Below are 20,273 nucleotides of genomic sequence, written 5' to 3'. Positions count from 1 at the left end.
CGGGAAGCCCCAAGCACTGCATGTTGGCACACATCCTCCCATGACTAAGCCTGTTCCTGTTTGTTTATACCATTTTCCAATTTCCCATAAGCATTTTGAAATGATGTACTGTTTTTTCTACATTCGTATCATCAAATTGCCTCTGAATTTTAAAATAAAGCAGAGAAAAGCCATTCTTCACTCAAAACAATAAGCAGGTACCTGAGCTGTTTGGACATCTCCCTAGTCCGCACAGCCAGAACATTCACTCTTTCCCTGTATCTTTGAGTTTTTTCTCTGCTCACATTGAGAAAGTCTGGTTTGGTCTCACTGATGTGGCTGTATCTTAGAAGTTTGTATATCTTAAAAGAGAAGGCATCTCTAAGCTCCAAAACCTAAACTGTGGTTTAAAAACAAAATACCCCCTTCTCTCTAATCACATGGTCCAGAAGCCAAATGCTCTCCAGAATAAACTTGGGAATTTGTGGAAATCCAAAACGGATAATTCAACAAATGACAAATATCCAGCTTTTCCTCTCAGTTATGCAAATCTAGGCACAAATCGAATCATTCCTCTGAATTTTAAACCCTGGGGGATTGTACAGGCCTTTCCCTAGAGTTATAAGATCAGCATTAGTGGCTAAATATGTCATTGTCTTCAATTAGAGGTTCCCCTCTTCACTGCTGTGTTATTCATTTGTGATCCATTAGTAGATCTTCTTATGCTTTATGATTGGTACACAGTTCCAGAGATGAATTCTTGTAAACTATGTCATCAATGATCATTTAAAGTACAATCAATACGTCTTTAACTATTTTTTGAGAACAAAAGTTATTTGGATAATCAGTTCTATATTCATCTGCTTTTTTATATTACTGGCAGATAATGTTTATCACTTGAACAATTTTTCTGAATAATAGAGAAACTATAAGCATATACCTGTTATGTCTGTTAACTAGGAAAAAAAATTCCCAAGAAAAAGAAGAGTTGATATTAATTATACTTGACTAGATAAACAGATTAAATATTTTATCAGTTCTCATAAACTATTCAAACTCATTCAGCTGCTTTACATTCTCAGAGGGTTATCATCTAGTGCCTGCTTGAAAATGTAAAGGGACTCCTGAGGTTCCAGGAGCTTCCACGGCAAATACCATCCATCTCCACAGCAAGAGCGCCTTCCCTACCCTGTCTTTCCTTACTTGATCTTTTAAAGGGTCAAAAAGTTTCTCTGCCTTCCCAGGATAAATGCTGATTTGCATACGAACCCAAATAGCAAAACTACAAGTTTCCAAGTTCTAGATCAATCAATCATTTTTGGTAACTTTTGCGTATAGGCACACGAAGGAACCTGCTCCAATACTTTTTTCGATAATCTGTTCTGGAGATGGCAAATCCATTTACTCCATATACCAGCTTTGATGAACTAATGATAGCTCCCTGGGGCAGTGCAGTGAGAAGGATTCTAGGATTCTTTGTGAGCTCAAGGAGAAAGAACATTGTGTTGAATATTATTTTTGTTTCAGCTCCTATCTTTGGATATGGCTGTTGATCTCAGGTGAGCCTGACAGCACTTCATTGTAGCTACATTGTGTATTATTTCCCCTTTTGTCTAGTTGATGCAGACTGGGTACCAACCCAGTCATCCTTCCAGTGGGCAAATTGTTAGAGTGACCCTTGACCAATGGTCTGAGTGCCAATAAATCAATACTACATTTATTTTTTTATGTTTTGACAACTCTGAGAAACATTTACACTATTTCTTAGTTGATCCCCACAGAAGTTACCAGCTCAATAATGCATCTAAGAATTGACTTTACCAATTTATTCCTCATTGTCCTCAGCTTTCCATTTCTGTATTCTGGGATCACATCATAGTAAATTTTTTTCTTTTTGTTCTTTTTCTCCTCTGTCTTTCCATTCCCCTCCCTCCCTCCCTTTCTCCCTTCCTCTGTTTTCTTCCTTCTCTCTCTCCCTCCCTCCCTCCCTCCTTTCCTTCCTTCCTTCCTTCCTTCCTTCCTTCCTTCCTTCCTTCCTTCCTTTCTTCTTTCTTTCTTTCTTTCTTTCTTTCTTTCTTTCTTTCTTTCTTTCCTTTTTCTATACTGAAGATGGAACCCAAAGCACCCTACTACATTCCCAGTCCTTTTCTTTTCTTTATTTTGAGATATGACTCAAGTTGCCAACCCCTTAACATTGTGGTCATCCTGCCTCAGCCTCCAAGTCACTGGGATTACAGGTGAGCACAACTGTACCTGCTTGATAAATGATTTCTATAAGTCTCATCCAAGTTCTTTTTCTGGGGAGAGTGGTGAATCCAAGCTAAGAAAAATATTGTTGTGAATTTTGGGGGTTATCCGTGAGTGAAGGTTTCATAGGAAGTTACATCCGTTAAACCACATAGTTGCCCCTCCTAGTTTCTTTCATCCTTTACAATAGTTTAAACCCCAATCATAACAAAGTGGTAACGTACCAGTCCCACTGAGTCAGTGGGGTGGCTGAAAGCTCTTATCACCAGGCAAAGCTTAGAACCAACAATGTATTTGTTTTAGCAACAAGTTTCATCTTTGGTTCATTATCTTCAAAAATTAAGGCAATGTTTTCATCCTGTCCTCATCAACATCAACCACCTTCTCTGGTTGTATTTTCTGAGTACATGTTGTTTTTTCAAAATACCATTTAAACATTAGACGGGACCAAGCAGAAAAAAAAAATTAAAACCTGACTGCAACCCTAAAATATAGATGACAAACAAGAGATCCAAAGTCACAAATAAAAAGAAGAAATGGCATATTCTAAAAAACCAAATAAACGGCACAAAGAAAAGATTATTATCTTTAACTCTTCAGGAAAAAGGTAAAACTTGCTTTGGGTGTTTAAAAAAGGATTGAGAGAGGAGTAGAAAGAGACTGAGGATGGGATTGACCAAAAATATACTACAGAACTGCCCGTGGCAAGGTCAAAACTAGGCAATCAGTTCAAGAGAGAGCATATGTATGGAGATGGAGGGAGACACTTGTAGAGAGAGACTGAGACTAAACTGTGAGAGAAGAAAAGATCAGACTAAGAGGTCTGAATATTTCTTCTGCAAGCCCTGGGGTCTTATTGGCTATTCGTTGACTCAAACTGTTGTCGTTTTGAAACTTGTGGACAGAGAGGAGTAAGAAATTATCTTAGACAATATAAGTGAATATTAAAAAAGAGACCACAGGCTGCTAATGAGCCACAAAACTACTGCCAAAATATATTAGAAAGAATTTTTTAAATGTAGGGACTTTGCTTGAAAAGAGGGGGAACTACATAAAATGAGTATGTCAAAGCAATATCTACTTGCCATATTCTTTATAGCACTATTCACGATGACCAGGGGACAGAATCAGCCTAAGGATCCATCCACTGAGGCACGGATAAAGAAAGCATGGAATACAGAGGGCCCTGACTAACCATAGCTTGACTTAACTATGTTTCTACTTCATGATCTTGTGAAAGTGATGTTCTGTAGAAACTGTACCTTGGGTTTAGATTTAGATCATTTCCTGATCTAGTGATAGGCATATGATTTTTCTCATGATTCTGGGCAGTGGCACCTCTCAGCTCCATGATCCCGTAGTCAACTGTGTGCTATGCTACTGAGATATGACTTTTGGTAGGTGACATGCATTGAATATATTTCAGTTCAACTTGGGCTGGGTTTAGCAGATTTAACCTTATCCAAGGTTGAGGAGCTTCCATATATACATGATGGAGTACAGAGCAACGTTGCAAGAGAAGGGGATGCTTGGTGACAACATGGATGAACCTGAAGGGCATTGTGCTGGGTACTACAGCATGCAAAGAGGGATAAAGGCCACGAGATTTCCTGTGCATGCAGAATGTTAAAAGTGGAACTCATAAAGGCAGAGGGTAAAATGGCACTGTCTTGGGGCTGCTGGGAAGGTGGGAAGGTGTTAGTCAAAGGACATTGAATTTCAGCGAGGCTGGAAGATTAAGTTCAAGAGAACCATCACACAACATGGTGACTCCACTTAACAACCATGTGTTGAATATTTGAAAATTGCTCGGGGAGTAGACTTTACATGGTATTTCCACAAATAAATGATGAGAATGTGAGGTAATTCGTATAGTAATTAACTTGATGTAGCCATCCCATGATGCACAGATTTCCATATTGATCATAGTGTACAAGATAAACATACACAACTTTTCTTTTCATCTTCTTTTGGGGGGTTCATAATAGTTATGCATAACATTAAGATTCACTTTTGACATAATTATAAATGCATGGAATATAATCCACTCCAATTCAGTCCACCATACTAACCCTTCCTCTCCCCCGCCCACCTCCACCGCTATTCCCTTTCCTCTACTAATCTCTCCGTTTATTTACATTTTTTGTATCAGTGTCATGTGGCTACACATAGTGGTGAAATTCACTGTAGTATATTCATATGTGCAAAATTGGAAAATTAGTGCAGATTCATTCCATTTATCCCATCCCTCCACCCTCTCCCTCCATCTATTCTGCTTTATTTTGATGAAATGTGCCCCCAAATATTCCCCCTCTCTCTTTCTCTCTCTCTTCCCATTATTTTAGATGAGCTTCCACATATCAGAGAAAACATCCTTTAAAATAAAAGAAAGAAAAAACAAAAGCCAGGTGTGGTGATATACGTCTATAATCCCAGCAGCTCAGGAGACTGAGGCAGGAGGTTCAAAGCTAGCCTCGGCTACTTAGTGAGGCCCTAAGCAACTCAGCAAGGCTCTGTCTCTAAATAAAATATTTTTTAAAAAGTGGCAAGGAATGTTGCTAGGTGGTCAAGCACCCCTGGGTTCAATCCTTTAAAAAAAAAAAAAAAAGAGGAAGACAAGTCTTCAATTTTAGCCTAAAACCTCTGGCTTGGAGAGCAGTAGATTTGCTGCTTCATACTTTTTTCTTGTTATCATACATCTTTAATCATACATACAATTTTATTTACTCGACATATTCTTTGAATCTTGACAATGTACCATGAGGTACCAGAAGCACAGACTTGAAGTCAAAAGTGCATCTATCTGAATCCACACTATCACTTACTGGCCATGTAATTTTGTATAGTTTCTTGCCCTCAATTTCCATCATAAAATGAGAGAAATAATACCCATCTCACAGTCTATTGTAAGAATCACACCTAGGACTGGGAATATGGCTCAGAGGCAGAGCACTTGCCTAGCACCTTGGGCTCACTCCTCAGTACCACAAAAAAAAAAAAAAAAAAAAAAAAAAAAAAAGATCCTGCTTATGAAATTCCTATAATAAGTGGCCAATTAATGGGAGCTTAAAAGTTAAAAGGTTTCATTTTCCATATCAATAAAAACTAGTGATAGATCAACTACCATTTGATAGGCCATTAGCTAATTGCCTAGCAATAATCTCAGCAATTATCTGATAGGCTCCAGCTGTAGAAAAAAAAATGGCTAGAATTTAAATGTCTCCATTAATTCTTTAAAGTTCTTTAGAAAACACAAATTCTGACTCGTCATTTAGAGATAGTCTGTTCAATTCCTAAGGATTGGGTTTCACACTGTTCTCCCTCTGACATGCAAAGAAAATGGCAAAGTTATTTGTTTTACATGATTCTACTCAAATCACTTAGAGTATCTGCTTTCTATCTTCTCAGTAATTTAAAAGTTCTCTCAAGCAATCTTGAAACACACAATATCCTTTATCTTGATTTCCCATTCTGCTTGGAGTTTAATTCTTTAAGACCCAGTGATTTAAGCTTTTGGTAAATGATCATTATGATTCCATTACGTCACCAACTCCAGGACCACATTCCTGAGAGAAAAATAAATGATAAACACACAAATTCATAAATTTTCTACAATGAATCATTGAAAAAAATCTAAATTAGAAAAAAAATCTAAATACTCAATTAGGGTTTCTTGGGAAGATATAAATTGATAAAAATTCCCCAAATCATCAATGTTCCTAATACCCATTAATAAGCTTGTTACTTTCGATAGTATTGTGGTGACATTTCTAATGAATGAAGAGCTTTGTGCCAGTTGGAAAAATATTTAAGAGTGTCATTATCAAATGCCTTTTTTTTTTCTGTAGAAAAACAACCACAAAGAAAGCACATCAGAAATGTAATAGCCGTAGTTTTAAGAAATGTTTTTGTCTGAAGATAGGAGAAAATCTACCATATTTCTCCATAGTTGACACACCTTTATCAATTGGAAAGGAGGGCACAGGTAAGTGGTGAGATGCAATTCCAAACAGTAGCTTGAGGCATCTAACAAAAATACTTTGACCTTACATTGTCTCCTTCAAAGGCTGCTGTGCAAGCAAGTGTTTTCCTCACAAAAGGCAAAAACCAGCCACTGTTCAAAACCAACATGGCTAGGGTGAAAATATCAGCAACATCTGTGAATTTCTCTGCAAACCCATCAGCAGGAACAGGCGGTAATTTAACAACCAAATAAGCAAAGTAAATGACTCTACAGAGAACTCCTTTGGATAAGAAGGGAGAGGGTTGATACAATCAAATTATTCAGGCTATCCCATGGAGGTTGCAGTTTTCTTCTCCAAATATGCTTCCAACTCTCATGGCTGCTGCTGTAACCACCCAGGTCTCCAGCCACCCATCTGCTACTCCTCTCAAAGAGAAAGCCTCTGCAATTCCCAAATACATTATGAACTTTCACAGCTTCTCATCTTTGCTCATGCTGTTACCTCTTCCTGAAACGACTTGCTCCTATTTCTCCCCTTGGAGAAAGGCTCTTTATTCTTTCAGATCCTGTTTGCAAAATTACCTTCCTCCAAAGGCTTTCTAGACACCCATCCTGCCTCCCAGAGGCACAGAACAGCATATAATTAGTCTCTTTCCTTTGGTTATGTGCTAAAGTATGTACCAAAAAAATTCCTGCATTGAAGTCTTAATGCCAAATTCCTCAGACTATGATTGCATTTGGAGATAGAGTCTTTAAAGAGGTAATTAGGGTTCAATTAGGTCACTGAATAGGTCTTTATCTGGTATGACTGCTGTCCTTATAGAAGAAAGAGACTAGGACACAGACAGAAGACATCCTGAGGACATGGAGAGAGAATTGCCATCTACAAGCCAAGGAGAGGGTCCTCAGAGGAAAGCTGTCCTGCTGCCACCTTGACTGTAAGCCTAGCCTCCAGAATAGGGAGAAAGTTAGTTTGGGTTGTTTAAGTCACAGCCACTGGGTCTGCTTTGCTTCATTTTGGCAGTCCAGCTGGCTGATGCACTATCTTACCATTGAGACCCCCTAGGTCAAAGACCATGCATCCATTTCAGCCACCCACTAATTCCTTGTCCAATGAGTAGGGTAGAAGCTGAAGGAAGAACAGGGAAATAGAGTGAAGAAACTGACACAGATGTTCAAAAGCACTGACAGAAATGTTTGGCCTCTATCCTAATCATAAAAGCTTAGAAAGAGTCACATACTTTTATTAATTACAAACCTTATTTTTTTTAATGCAAGGATTTCAAAACAAGAAAAGAGATGGCTACCAGCGTGGTTGCCCTCATTCTGCTCTCCAAAATTCAGGGTACAGACCAAAGAAGAGATCCATGGGTACAGAGTGACAGATTTCAGCAAGCAGTCTTGCCAGGCTAAAAGGTGTATTGTAATTAACTTTATGAATATTTTTAAATATTTCCAACTCACAATCTGAAAATGTCAGTCCTCTGGTTGTTTTAAGGAAACCCTAACTGAAATGCCTAACTCTTCTATATCCTTTATGAGATTATTCTGACTTCACAAAATCTTGACTTATGTGCAAAATATATTTGCTGATTAGTGACAATTAATTATCCCCATGGCAGAGTTCTAGAAATCACAAGATCCTGCAAGTACCTATAAGAAGAGGTAACCAGAAGTATTTGGGGAAAACCGCTAATAACTACCTCGGTTCTTAGAACACAACAGGCATGTGGTAAGAAACATGTATATATTGGTTAAATAAAATGATTTTGTCTCAGATATATTTTAGGGATAGTAGATCTGTATGTGGCTTTCCAAGTCCTTAGTTGCCCATGGCTTTTCCAGTCACAGGTGAATAGAACTCAGTACCTCGAGAGAAAAGCAGATCCTGCCTTGTCCATGAGTCATTGCCCATTATCAGTCCTTAAACTACTTCTTTGTGCAGGTGGTAAAGGAATCATTTTGAAAGCTGGTTTTGTTAAAAGGGGTTTTCTAAAAGCCATCACTTGTAGATCTGGATCATAGCTGTTCACTATCGTAGAGGCAATCGCACAGGATTTCTTGTGTAAGTGCAAAGACGGAATGCAACCAATAAGATGTGTTCTGTTACAGCAAAAGTATGATGTTTACGAAATAGAGAAGAAAGAGCAACTGCTTCTGTCTCGATGGGGCAGTGGGCATATTGGATGGGGAAGATGACATTTGAGACATATTTAAAAGACACCATTTTTCTCAAGTGCCTTCCTCTCTAGAATGTTCCTTCTCTATGTGGATGCTGAAGGAAGAAGGATGCTGTGGAAGAACAGATGGAAGGGGTTATGATAAAGAGCATTGCCAACAGAAGAAAAGGCATAAGCCAAAGTCATGAAAATGCAGGTACCTTTTTGTAAAGCCCTGGTAATTTTAGTGCAGAGTTCCTGATGGACAAAGAGACAGGTGATGTAGCTGGAAGAGGAACCAGGCTGCACTGTAAACACCGTCCATTGCTAAAGGAATCACAGGAGGCTTCCTTTAGCTGAGACATAACTGGATTTTTATTTTAGATCAATAAGTTACTTAAGTGCAAAGGCCAGCATGGGACAGTTAGGAGGTTTCTGCAATAACGCGGTCAAGAAGTGAAGACAGCAGGAACCAGAGTGCAAGAGGAATGAAACAGGGCACATGTTTAAAAAGAGGTATCATCCCCTGATCCACCCTATTTGACCCCTTGAATAGGAGGAGAAAAGAGAAAGGGAACTGAAAAGCACCCTGAGGGCTCCATCTTGGAAGTGGGATACGAGGGTGGGTGGTGACCTTGCTAAGCCAGGTAGAGACCCAGGAGGAGAATAGCTGGTGGCTAGAACAGGTAAATAGTGAGTAGTGTTGATTCCAGAAAAGAGTATGGAGGAGCTTCAGGGGGAAAGATAGAACTGAGGAGTAGTGAAGAATGTGTCTTAGAGAGAGAGAGCCTTTGTCTCAAGGAAAGTCTTTCTCTTTCAAAGATTATTTTTAAACTTCCTGCCTTGAGTGCATACCATGCAACCTCTACCCCGAACAAAAGGTAGGCTTTTGGGGAGCTGGGGTGATGTCAGCAAAGGAGGCAAAACTTCTATCAGGAGGAATAAATTCAAGAGATCTATTACACAGCATGGGGACTCAGTAACAATGTATACTTGAAAATTGCTGAGAAAGTAGATTTTAATTGATCTCGTCAGATATAAATGAGTATGTGAGATAACACATATGTAAACTGGCTTGGTTTAACCATTCCACAAGGCATATATATTTTGAAGCATCACCTTGTACACCATAAACGTATCCAATTTTCATTTGTCAATTAAAATAAATAATAAATGCAAACTGTTTTTTAAAGGTACAGAACATTTTCATCTCACCCGAAAGGTCACTTGTGTCTCTATGTAGTCTACCTCCATCCCTAGCCCCTGCCCAGGAAAGCGTTAATCTGATTTCCACCATCATAGATGGTTTTTCCTCAAGCAGGTGGTGCACCTTCTTTTCTGTGTCAAGCTCCTTTCACTTGGCATCGTGTTGAAGTGGTTCTTCTTGGACTAGTTATTTTTGCAAGAGGTTCTTGTGGGCCGGGCAGAACCAAAGTCAAGCCCCAGGTTAGTAGGAAAGTCATTGCTGAGAAGCTGGTGTTCAGGCCATGACCTTAAGGAGATCTTGTGCAAATGCCCTGAGCTGAAGCTTGCCTGGCATGGAAGGGAGTGGTGAGGGAGCCCATGTGGCTGAGTGAGAAAGAAGAGTGACAGGTTTGGAAGATGAGATGGTGATCAGGAGCTGGGCAGGTTGCATAGGGAGAAGGGAGTGGCCCAACTGACTCATGCTTTCATGGGATAGTTCTCGTTGTTGTGCTGAGGACAGCAACAGTAGAACAGGAGCAGAAAAAAGGGCATGGGTCAGAGTCCTCCCAGTGCTGTTTTTTGGATAGAAACACATTTTTTTTTCACTATCCACATCTGTGCTTGTGTATAAACACATCCACGCTGATAAGATCTTCCTCGCTGCAGATAAGAGCTTGAGAGAGAAGTAGTAGCACCCTGCTCTCTCCAGCTTTCTTGTTATACACATGCTGCAGCCGATCCCTCAGAAACTGAACACACACATGAAATTCACTGACAGCTGCTCCTCCTGCTACACTCCATTCTTATCTCATTGTGATCAGGAAGGCAACTGAAAGAAAAAACGTACAGCCCCAGTATTCATGATCCATCCACATGTTCTCTTCCTCCAGGTTAAGCAGATGGCGTAAGCCAGTGCACGCGATTTAATCAAGAGTGTTTTGCCCTCACAGTTAGGTACCCCAACAACCCAAAAAAGAGCATTTCCAAAGTTATAATGACAAGGTCTTGTGAAAAGAAATTTACATGAAACATAATCCATATCATTAATAGTTTTTTGGATTTTGTTTGGTTTTGGTTTTGGTACAGGGGTTGAACCCCAGGGATGGGATGCTTAATCACTGAGCCACATCCCCATCCTTTTTATTTTTTATATTAAGACTGAGTCTCACTAGGTTGCTTAAGGCCCTCCACTAAATTGCTAAATGAGACTGGCCTTGAACTCAGTAGGAACTGCCTCAGGCTCCCTAAAGGATGGGATTACAGAAGTGTACAACCAGGCCCCACTCACTAATAGTTTTGCTGACTACACTTTAGAACATTCAATAGATACTTTTTTTTAATCATCAGAAAATATTTTATTTACCTTTTAAAAATGATCACTGTAGTAATATAATTAAGAAACTGAAATCTCTCCTTTCTACTTACAAAGACCAATTTAGAACAAAATGTAAGTGGGCAGGTAGTCAAGAGAAATTATAATACTGAAGTTGTATGTTTATATAAATAAATTTATGGTAAACAACTAAATACTTTTGTGATACTTTTTTATTTATGTCTTGAGTTTCTTTCTGATTAACCATGAATTTAGACATATAGTCCTATCACAAAATTAGTGGATGCTCCATAAATATGTATCGAAGAATTAACTAAATTTAGACACAGTGTGGACTCAACCAGTTGTTGAAAATAGTTATGGAGGTTAGATGCTCCCCGGGAAGAGCTATTTCTTCATGCCAGTTTGCCTCAAGACGGGGACCTGAAAAGACGCACTAGGTGAGAAGTGGCAAGGGTCACCAGAGTTACTGTCTAGTCTTCCAATTTCCCAGAATTTGAAATGCAAGAGCAAAGAGTAGCTATCTGAAGACACAGTAGAGAACCAAAAAACAAGCCACAGCCCTGTGGTGTTCCCAGTTGTTCAGCCACAACTCGACTGCAGCTGCGACCTCAGATGCCATAAGGCCTCATTCTCCAACAACCTTTGAAAATCGCACCACCTAACAACCTTCTTCTCAAGAGAAAGCTTTTCTCACATAGGTTTTCGTGTTTAAAGCAGAAAGGAACTCCCCACCAGCACTCTTTCTGAGCTACACGTTTTTTATTTTCTAGTGGAAATTATAACCACAGGTTACCATGTTTTCTTTCCTGTGTTTGAAAACCACATGTGTTTTAGTGAAAACATAAAGGTGAAGAATGAAATGGAAGACTTTAAAATACAAGGTGCCTGTCGCTGGGGTGGAAACGTCTTACTGCTTCTTCTGCGGCACTAAGTGCTAGTAAATTGAACGTGTGATGTTCAGCCAGTCAATCTCAGCTGAATACAAATTTCATTATTCAGCGTAAGAGAAAAAAAAAAAAGTACAAACATTTGTCAGAGTTCAGTTATTTTGGACTTTATGGATTTTTCCAATGGAAAGAAACATTATCTAGTCTATCACTTTGTTTTAGAGCTGAGGAAACTGAGGCCCAGAGAGGTGATGTGACTCCCCAAATCCACAGCTGCCTCTGGTAGAGCCCAGGTATGTCGGTAGTTATGTTTGGGGGTTCTGGGACCCTGAAGCTCTTTAGCTTCCCCCCAAAGCATAACAGGTTGCATCAAAAACAGGGGAGGGGAGCGTAACATTGAGTACTTATTTGGGAACATTTACCTATTTTATTTAAACTAATTCTCATCCCTAGGTAGGCAAATGGTGGCAAAGAAATGTTGTATAATGTGGGGAGCCCAGCAGGTGAGCAGGCACTGTAAATGTCAGTGGGAGACATTGATGATAAGACCTGCTGCTGTGGAAGGTGGTGAAGAAGGTATTGGTGTTTCTTCCGGGCTGAATCAGAAACCAAACAGATTCACATTTACGCTTCCCTAGAAGCACGACCTTCTTCTTGGGTCCCTGACTTGCTGATCACTCCCCACACATTCCCTGATGTAGGCTGCAGCAGAGATGTGGGCACTCACAGGCAGATGGGAGAGAGAAGGCTGGGGTACAGCCAAATGAAGACATCAGCCAGGGGCCTGAGGTCCGTGATGAGCTGGCAACTGTCCCGTGCTGGGCTCCCCTCTGCTCTGGGCACTAATGGTTATTGTGGGATGAGCCCTTTGGGTGTGGCTGCTTCTTGAAAAATTCTTATTCCAGCCCCTGATCCTGGGTTTGGCAGTTTTAGAAACTCATTTTCATCTGGGTGGTCAGTATGTGATGAAACACATGTGCTGATCTAATCTGTCCCATCACAGATGGCCAGAAAACTCAACCACAGATTGAAACAGTTCTTGGTGACTCAAAAAAAAAAGAAAAAGAAAAAAAGAAAGAAAGAAAGAAAAAGAACAAGAAAAAGAAAAGAAATTTAAAAAATAAAACAAAGTACATTAATATTATAGTCCATTTGCAAATAATCTTGCATATGATCCAAATGACATTTATATCAAGCTAATAGAGACTTCCTCTTCTGCAGTTTAGCGACAGTTTCAACGCCCTAACTAAAGAAGTATGATTAAGTACAATTCAACAATTCTGAGGACAAGCTGGCAAATCTTTATCATCCAATTTTTTAAAATAGCTTTTATCAGTCCCCAAGAACTCGATCATTAAAACCATATCTTTAATTGCCCCAAATTAATATTCTCTGAATAAACTTTCTTGTAACTTTATACTTGATGCTATATACTCCTACGAATGTCCCACCTCCAAATAACCTTATTGAGGGAGCCATCACTGCTACCATTTGGTTTGGGGGGCATGTATGTTATTGGATTCTGTTTAGAAATTGGCATGAACTTCCTCTTTTCCAAGTTAGGATAAATTCTATTTTTAAATTTTTTGAGGCATTTAAGTATCACTGAATTCAAACTTTACTGAACTTTTGCCTCTATGGAACAAATGAATTATTCTTATTTGCTAAGTATGTATAAAGCACAGTACTGGAAGCCAGAGGAGCCACAGAAATAGAGGACAAAGAGAAGGACACAGGCACACACTTGGGAGGGGAGGTGGGGAGGGAGAGGGGACAGGAAGAGGTGGGGGAAACTTGGAAGAGAAAGAAGGGCCCAGAACTATAGCAGTGAGAGTCAGAAAGACTGAAGACCACGTTATCTAGCTTCTGCACTTCTCAAATGAAGGAAAAGACTCAGAAAATATCAATGACTTGTTTGAGGTCACACTGTCATTAAGCTCAGATTGTTGACCTCCTAAATAACAGAAAGGAGGAATTAGCACACTTGCCACCTAATCCCTACTCACTGAACCCCTAGTGAACTCCACATCACCTGGGAAACCAATCCTGTTTCTGGCTACACTGAAAGGGCTTTATAAATACAATACTATTAGAGTCCATTTTCAAATAATCTTTTTTTAATGGAATTGACACATTCAGAAAAGTAAACAACTCACCAGTGGACAGCTAGATGAACTCGTACAAAGAGGGCATACCTATGTGACCGTCCTCCATATCTAGTAATAAAAATCACCACAGGCAGCCGATGTCAGACACTCCACCACCCATCTCCCTGCTGGAGTAACTACAGTCATAATTCCACATCACATCAATTAATTCTACTTTCTTTTTAACTTTATGTAAATGAAAACACACAGTATGTCTGTTGGGGGAAACTGGCTTCTTTCACTCAACATTATGTTGGCAAGATGTGTTCAGACAATGGCATATGGCAATCATGTATTAATTCTTATGGCTGCATGGATTCAATTGATTGAAGGAACACAATTGTACAACACTTGGGTTACTTCCAGTTTGAGGTGATTATGAACAATACTAGGATGGATGAACTGTACATGTCTTTTAGTGCATCTGGACACATTTCTGTAGCTTGTGGACACATGATCTGCCTGGGTCACTGGTGGTGCTATGTTCAGCTGTAGCAGATATTGTGAGACAATTTTCCAAAGTTGTACTAATTTGCATGAGAATTCCACTTTCTCCACACCCTCTGTATAATGTACATAATGGATCCACTATGTTCAGGGAATTACAAAGTACGGCTTAGAATTTTTGGAATTTTCTTTCATAGCTGGGAAATAAAAGGAAGAATTTAAGTTGAGAATCATGGAAGAGATCTGCATTCTATCAAAATACAATTGCAAGGAAAAGAAAAAGTATGATTCTGCAAAAATAAAGTACATACAGAGAGGTTTGGGGGAAAATACTCATGTACAAGAGTTTTCTGAAAACCCTTTTAGTGCTTTGCTACTCTGTTGAGCAGACAAAAGACCATAAACTTGAGAATATAAGTTTAAAGACTTTCAGTTTATTTATCGTTTCGTTTCCTTAGCTCAGGTTCCTACTATATCCCTGGAAAAAGCCAAAACTTCTTAGCACACTTATGGCAACCAGACTTTGGTGCACCTTGCTGAGTTTTACCCAGGACCCTTTTTGAGTTCTTAAGTTCTTTTAAGTGCCCTTGGCAGGTCAAATCACAGGATGTAAAGATTCTCAAAGAATAGCATTCTGGCGTCGGGAGCCGTAGAAGCTTTGTTAGTGTGATTAAGATTTAATTCACATTTCTGCAGCCAAGTCATGTAACCCCAGATTTATTTATTTGATTTGGCAGTTTAGTGTCAGTTGTTTTAGTCTTGATGAAAAGTTGCTTAAAACCAGTTGCAGTTGAAGAAAAACATAAAAAGTCAAAGTGTTTCTGTGGTATTATCAGGGCAGATTGAAACTCTATCATAATTCCTTCTTTGAGGTGTTTTTCTTTTTTCTTTTGTATGTGGGAGTAATTTGTGTCCTTCAGTGAAAAGCAAAGTAGAGGGTTCTATTTAGAGCAACCACGTCATTCTAACCATCTGTCTGAAAATCAAATTTGTAATTTCAGGAAAAATAAAACAACACATCAAGTAAAAACCAAACAACCTAAAAAAATGATGTTGTAAACTAAACTATAAACTGTATGATGCAGATCATTTTAAATCACTAATAAATAAATAAAGTTTCAAGATACGTGCATGAAAAGAATAAAAGGCCAAGGTTTCAACAGTTATTTTTACATTTTGAGATTATGAGTGATTTAAATTTTTTCTTATATGCATTGTTGTATTTTTCAAAATTTCTATGATGAATGTTTATTACCTTATAATCAGGCAGCCAATAGGAGTTATTTTTAAAACAATACAATTTCAAATACTATGCATGAATATAAGAATATAAAGTAATAAACCAAAAGATTAACTGTCTTTGGGTTGTGAAATTATGGTTTACCTTTCTTTTCCTTCTTTTACTTTTTTTCTAATTTTAGTTTGTGTTTCTGTGTGTGTGTGTGTGTGTGTGTGTGTGTATGTGTGCTCGCATGTGCCCAAATGCATTGCTTTTATCATAGGAAAAATAATAAACATTATCTTTCAAAATCAGCACGTGGAATACAACCCCAATTTGTGGCCTCTGTAGCTGATGGCCAAAATTCTCTAGACAATGCTCAGGATGGGCTCTGAACAGAGCCACCCCAAGTTCTGATTTTGGCTCTGCTACTCCCTTGCTTTGTGATCTTTAATCCAGTTATTCAACTTCTCTGAGCCTCAATGTTCACATCTATAAAGTGTAAATGTCACCCAAATTATAGGATTGATATGAGGGTTAAATAAGCTTATATCTGTAAAACACCAGGTTGCAAATGCCCTATAAAGAGTAGATATTCATTCCAAAGTCTGCATTTTCTTTTTGAGGTTTATAGGGGTCAAAGCATTTTAGAGGTTTTTATCTACTCAATCTTCCTTATGAAATTGGCAGGATGTATTATGAACCTCCCTCTTTTATTAACTTTAAAACAATTATGTGGGAGAAAGGGGTTGTAAAGTAACACATGACATTTGCAGCCTAGTTTTAAAAATAAACATATCTTCTGATTTCAAATACCTTTAATCTTCAAGAATCATATCTCCATTAAGTTCTTGTATGATGTATAAAAAGATTAGCTCATTCATTTCCCATTATTTTAATGTTTCACAGAAGTACAAATATAAGCTATTGTTCTCTCTGAATTATAGCCTGAATCTCAAACACAGAAATTTCCCACTTTTCTGGGCTGTTCCTGTCTAGTGACAGGCAGGGAGAAGGAAAGAAAGAAAAAGAAAGAAAGAGAGAGAGAGAAGGAGAAGAAAATTCCATCAGAGACCTATTTACGACATATCAACTAATTCACATTGAAAGAAATAACCAGTTCTAGGTTGTCATTTGAGGCCCCTAAACAAACATTTTTTAGGGTGAGATGCTTGCATTGGAGGAATAAACCATGACCATACTCAGAGCACATTTAACTGAGTTGCCCCCAAATGAACTATGGTCCATTTAGTCTCTTCAGGTCACTCTTCCAACCACTGAGGGGAGAAAACTGTTTTATATTTTTTGTTCTACAACTTTTTCCTTTGAAGTGAATGGTTGAAGGTAGGGTATTACCAAGAAGGCTGTACACAAAGAAGAGACTAATGATTTTCATTGCTTTCCTGATGCCATAATTATAGGACTTCTTCAAGGACATTTGGAATTTTTTTTATACCAGTGAGCATATTATACTAAATCATTAGAAGTAAGTCCATTAGAAGTAAATTGCTGTACATTCCCCCTTGCTGATAGTTAGTGCTTTCTTCAATTTGACACTTCTTTTCAGAATTTGGGAGTTGGAAGAAACCTGATGGAATAACCTATGTAGTAGTCCAATATACTTTTCATAAAATGAAAAATTCTTTCCAGACAGTGTGTGTGTGTGTGTGTGTGTGTGTGCACACGTGCGCGTGCATGTGTGTGAAGGATATTGATAGCAGAATAAAATCATCTACTAAATATGTTATTATGGATGGAATAAAATGGAGTAAGGAGAGGATGGCCTTTTTGTTTTCAAAAAGATTAAGATTTATTCTAAAGCAACACATTAGCCTTTTCAAATCCTAGAGCAATTACAGTAGGTCAAATTGTAGAATTGCAATAATCAAATTTATAAACACGACAGAAGATTTCATCTTGACTTTCATCCTCCTAGATTCACAGATTAATTCTCAGATATATAAACCCTCCCTGGGGAGGTTTTCTCATCAGGAGTATTGTCTTTCCAGAGGCATTTTTCTCCTGGTAGAGGAGAATCACTAAAAAATGGTCTCTGTAAATCTTCTCATTCATATCTCTTTAATTTCAGAGAAAATTTTATGATTATTTTATGATTACTATAGCTGGTATGTGTCCCTAGATTTCTGGAAACCAAGAGAACCATATCTGTTTGGCCTTAGAAATACTGGACTAGCCACTTGCTGATTCTGCCCTTAGAACTTAGAAACTTGTATCTATGCTAAAAATTTTGAAAATGTAATCAATCATTCACTGTCTGAATCAGATACTTTTGCTACAATTAGTTTCTTTATTACAGTAGTGACTACAAAGTCAGTGCCCATAGAATTGTGAAACAAAGACTGAAATAAGGCACAAATATTAGGTTTTTTAGAATTCTTCCACTTTAAAAACATTTAAAACAGGGAAACTTTCATTCTTAATTTCATCCTCTCATAATAAAAGTGATGCTCAGGAAAAAAAATCATTTGCTCTATTTCGATCATTAAGAATTACACTTGGCTTCATTTTCTGTGATTTTTTTATTGATATTGCAATACATTATAATTAATGCATTGGTTATCTATACATGTGTGAACATCTATACATGTGAGAACTCTTTTTCCCTCAAATACTTTATTAATTGAAATTAAATAATACATGATTCTTTTACTATTTTAAGAGTCAAGCTACAATTTCAATTCTTGCCTTATTTTCTATCTATAATTCAAAATTCATGGATTTGAGGATCAGTTGAACCAGGCTTACCACTTATTGGCTAGATAAAGCTGGGGAGTTGTTTGTTTAGCCTTCCAAACTCAATTGTCTTATCTGTAAAATGAAGAGTTATATTGCCCATATCATAGGATTTGGCATAATAATAACATAAAATAATTAAAAATAAATTCAACTCCATGCCCTGACACATAGAATAAATGCACAACAAGCATTAATAAATATTTTAGCATCACCCTAATCCCTATTTTAAATGAAGAAGTAAATAACTACCCACCCCTACGTGGTCTAAAGGTGGAAAGTATCTTAACATTACCAACTGTGTCTAATAAATACTTTTAGGAAGATTTTCAGAAGTACACCATGACCATATTCACTTTGGTACCTTGGGGTGAGTTTTCCATTCACCTTTCACTGTTCCTTCCATGATTTGCAAGAGTTGATACTAGCATTATTATCAACTGTAACTGTGGTTTATTTATTCTCTTATGGGAGGGCTAGTTTTTGCTTTGGGGTTTTGAGCTATCCTCTGAAAATAACATGTTTTAAATTCCAATTATCTTTTTTTTCCCCACTTAAAACTCTTATGTTGGGCTGAAGAGGAAAAAATAAGCCTCCCTTTCCCTGTCCAAGCTGTGAGTTTAAAATACCTGTTTTTGTTTGCATCTCTGTTGCTCATTTGAATCAATATCTTCTAGAATAATTTTTACATTTTCCAAATAAATGTATGCCAGACTTCAGATGTTACTGAAATCTTTGGTTATAGCAGATCACCATCCTTGAATTCCATGATGATTCTTCAGGGGACTCAGGTGTGACATTTTTAAAACAATCTCTAGCAGGCTTTGGGGAAATGGATAGCTGGGTGATCAGATTCCTCATAAAATAGTCCAAATTGGCTTCCTCCAAATGGTGACTTGGGCAGAGGCAGAGAAGTTCTTGTTAAATAGCACTGTCCTCCAATTGTCAGTCATATCCTACTTCTCCCCAAATACCATCCTTCTCCACATTGAGGCTCAAACAAGAACAACTCCTTTGCAATTTCTATCCTAAATCCCTTATGAAAGGTTAATCCCACAGAAGGGTATAAGAGGTGGTTTCCATGGAAATCACAGCACAGTCACCCACTAGATCCAAAAGTACACCAAGTGATGTCTAAGGCTCTCTTCCAGATTTCAAGTTGGAGGAAAGTGGTTTGTGACAGCTGCAGGGACAAGACGCCTGGGAATCTTGAGCCACTGAATCCAAAGCAGGAATCGCATCTTTCTCAGCTGAAGAGAACCAAATGAAGCAGCTGCACTCAGCATGATTCCAGGAAACTTTAGGGCAAAGACCTAAGGAGGAAAAGAAGTGCGCAACTGAAAGTTGAGGTGTGTTTAAGGCAGGGAGTGGAACCTTAGCACCCACGCATCATCCCCTCCCGGAAATGCCATTTCCTCTTCCAGGAAACCAAGGTGTGAACTTCTGATCATCCGTGTGTGTGAAACAGTGAGAGAAAGCTGAAGAGCCTTGCAGCCTGGAGAGGGGAAGGATGGTCCTGTAGGATGCTGGGGTCCAAAAGTCAAGGGTTCCCACTCCAGCAATGTGCTCCAGAAAAAGATTTAGATTTTTGTTTGTTTGTTTTAGATAACATTCTAAAACAACAAGAACAAAAAACCCACATTTTTTTCTAGGACATATGATGATCATTATATAAGATCCAATCTTCATATTAAAGAGTTTCCAATTGTAGGACTATATGGTCAGAGAATAGTAGAGCATCATGAGTCTTGAGACCAGACGTCCAAAAGAAAGTAAAGCAGAAAACTGAGAGCAATGTTAGGATAGAGGCATTATTCCTCAGCACCTGAGAGGGGGCTTCTGAGGGTTCAGAGTTTGGATCCTAATCCTGAAACTTTGATAATTGTGAGATTCTGGACACAAAACATAATCTTTGAAACCTCATTAATTTCATCTGTTAAAAACAGATG

This window comes from Ictidomys tridecemlineatus, chromosome 10 (assembly GCF_052094955.1).
Source record: "Ictidomys tridecemlineatus isolate mIctTri1 chromosome 10, mIctTri1.hap1, whole genome shotgun sequence".
NCBI lineage: Eukaryota > Metazoa > Chordata > Mammalia > Rodentia > Sciuridae > Ictidomys > Ictidomys tridecemlineatus.
This window is presented reverse-complemented; position numbering follows the sequence as displayed.